We start from the raw sequence: 3345 nt of genomic DNA on the forward strand, positions 1-3345 counted from the left end.
CCCTCCCTCCCTCCCTCCCTTCCTCCTTCCCCCTTTCTTTCCCTTGTAGGTTCCTGGCCTGTTTGATTCTCAGAGAGACTCAGTGTCTCAATGGACAGTGGCCAAAGCGCATGTATAAAAGAACTCTCTCTGGCTCACCACCTCTAGCAACCTGCCTGGAAAACCATCTCCTTTGCCTACAAATAAAGCAAAACAGCCAGGAAGCCAGACTCCCATGGGTCAGACCTGCAGGAAGCCAGCTGGCTACCTCCAGTCCCGGAAGCTCAGAAATGACTTCTTCAGCAATTGGCCAGGGCTTGATCAGTCCCTGCTTGTCTCCCACAATGTTTGTCCCTGCTGGAGGCAGCCAAACAGGGCCTCTGTAACACTAGCCCACCCGCAGCTTCCCAGACCAGCAGCCTCCAACTAGGGCAGACCTGAAGCCCCTCCCTTTTTCCCACCATCTTCTACCTCTGAGTCTCTGTAGGAGATGGGGCCTTGCCACATCAGATCTGAACAGCCTTTGCTCTCCTCACTTGCTCGCTGGACCGGATACCCAGACTTTTCTCACCCTCTCTAGGGTATGGCGTCATGAGATCACTGCCATTAAGTGTATCTCTAACACCCAGAGTTCACTTCTAGATTTGAGTCTCTTTTGGCTCAATAGCCAACGCCCCACCTTTATTTAGTCTTAGATGTTGAAAGACCCATTCAGAAGACACACTTGATTAGCCTAGCACGGCCCTCGTGCACCTGTCGTCTGTCTCTTCCCCCTGCTCTTGCTGTTAATAGTGCGACCTCCACACAGTTGCTCAGACCAACCTTTTGTCCTCACTTCCATCCCGTAGACTCTGAGAGATGAGACCTACGTCTAAGATTTAGACCCTGACATGTTGTATCTCGAGAGCTTCGCCCCCTCCCGAACCCCATCTCCAGCCATGCTCAAGTTCCGCTGGGCCTGCTAAGGCCACGCAGATACTCAGCTCAAGCCGGACAGCCAGGTTTCTCATTGACCTCCAGGATCTGACAAGCTTGTCAACAAATGTAATTGCTCTCCCAGGGAACTGTGAGACCAGATTTCACAGACGATAGGCGGGTAACGAGGGGCTGATGAAAAGCAAAGGTCACAGGCCTTGAGCTGGGAAGCGGTCAGTGAATCCATCACCCTCAGTGACAGAGAAGGTGGGTGCTGAAGCCAGCGTGCTCCTCATGCTCCTCGGCTGTTGTCCTACATAGGCGTGCTCTTGTAGGACTCGAGTTATCTTTCTCTAAGTATGCATTTATTCATAGTTCTGTAGATACACGTACATATTTCACCAAGAAACCCGCATACAGCATAATCACCCATAGCTCAATCGAACTCTTCACAGCAACGTCTTACAACACGCGTTTAAATTTTTCTGTGGTACTGAGGATAAAGTCTAGAGCCTCGGGCATGCTGAGTTAACACTCTGCTGCTAAGTTAGGGCCAAGCTCCGTGTTTTATACTACGTAAAGAGCTGTATGGACCGGGGCTGCAGCTTAGCCGCTGTGGGGTCTGCTTGGCACGCACACAGCCTTGGGTTCCATCCCCGCTCTGAATCAAAAAGGTGTGGTGGTGCCCACTGGTTAACTGAGCAATCGGGAAGTGGAGGCAGGAGGATCGGGTGTCATCTTCTACCAAATAGTAAGCTTGAGGCCAACCTGGGCTCCATGGGACCTTGTGTTGTACAGGACTAACCACTGGGGCAAAGTGGCATCATCTTCAGGAATTCTGCTCGGCCTACTTGCCGAAGATCATCACTAGGCCTGTTTCTACCTCCCCTCAGAGAAGAAGAAGGCCAAGAAGGTCACGAGGACCTCGCCTCCATATCTAGTCACCCCTCCCAATTGATTGTATGTAATTCTGCCCAAACTCTACCTGACCTAGGGGTTAGAGGATATGGGTGGGGAGGATGGGGAAGGGGGCTCCATCTACACAGCCAAGGGGAAGCCATACCCATGCTGGGTGCAGACCTTCCAGTATGGAGGCTTTAAGGCCACCCATGTTCTCTCCTGTGCCCTTCACCCATCTCTCGGTAAGCTCATCAATTCCCCAGGGTGTACTTTGGGAGAACAGCACCTGTTTGCCATCAGGACCTTACAGGGGGGGGGGGAGGCGTTGCAATTTTGACTATTTTAAATGGTTGGAATAAATTTTGTTCATAAACAAGTATATATAACCTCCCTTTTTAAATGGCATCTTTAGTGCGGCACCCTTTGAGTCCAACATTGTTTTGGGAGATTTGTTGGTCTGTGTGGGCACACACACTTTTAGCCCATCCTCGTTTTCTTCCCTTTACTAAAACCTAAGGGAAGAAACAAAAATTATGAGTATTGGCTCTATAAAGAACACGCCCACCTCATCCCAGGAGAGCAAGAAACAGAATGCTAATTAAGCCCCCAAAGTTCCCCTGTGATGTCACCAGCCAGCACCGGTTCTGCTTCCCTGAAGGCACCACACCCCCAAGCTTCTCAGGCTCAAATGCCATGCAGAAAGTATCGGGGTGCACTGAGCTCATCTCTCACTCTGCTGCCTAGTTGAGGGGTTTGTCTCTGTGTTCCAGGAAACCAAGAGCTAAACGATTCCCTTCCTTTACTTTTTAAGAGACTACATTTTACAGCAGGTTTTAGAATTTCAGAAAAACAGCAAAGATAGTAACAGGGTCCCCACGTCCTCCACAAACAGGTTCCTCTTATTAAAATGCTGTATCTGATTGCCCCATCTATTACAATGAGCTAGGAACGATGCGTGGTTAGTAAATTCATAACTTCATTCGTTTCTGCTTTTGAAACCCTTGCCCGATATCCATTCCTATACCCGCGGCTCACACTCAATCTCCTAATGTCGCTCTGGGCCCAATGTGTGTGGCTGTTTCTCAGGTATTCTTTTCCTCTTGCCCTTGGATGTCTGGAAGAGGGCCCCCCGGGACTTGTAGGCTGTCCCACTGGGGGTGGAGGAGCATGTCTGATGTTTGTTTCAGGATGAGATTGGGGTCATCTGTCATTGAGAGGACGGCAGCAGAGGGGACAGGCTATTTTCTTCACATCATATCAAGGACACATACTGCCATGGTGATGTATGCGTGCCAACAGCGGCCTCGGTCACCTGCCTGAAGCACTGCTTATCTGATATGTCTGTTGCGAAGTTATTCTTTTTGTTCCCATATTGTACACAGTAGTGTGGAATCTCTGGTTTAGGGAGGCTGCAGACTGGAAGCTGGGAGAGCAAGCCGCTTTATTCAGTGTGGGATTTAAATACTAATTTCATCCCAAGCCATCTTCATGAAAACACCCATCCAGAATAGTGTGTGTGTGTGTGATGTGTGTGCTGTGTAGGTACAAGTG

Source organism: Microtus ochrogaster, chromosome 2, assembly GCF_000317375.1.
Source record: "Microtus ochrogaster isolate Prairie Vole_2 chromosome 2, MicOch1.0, whole genome shotgun sequence".
Taxonomy (NCBI): Eukaryota; Metazoa; Chordata; class Mammalia; order Rodentia; family Cricetidae; genus Microtus; species Microtus ochrogaster.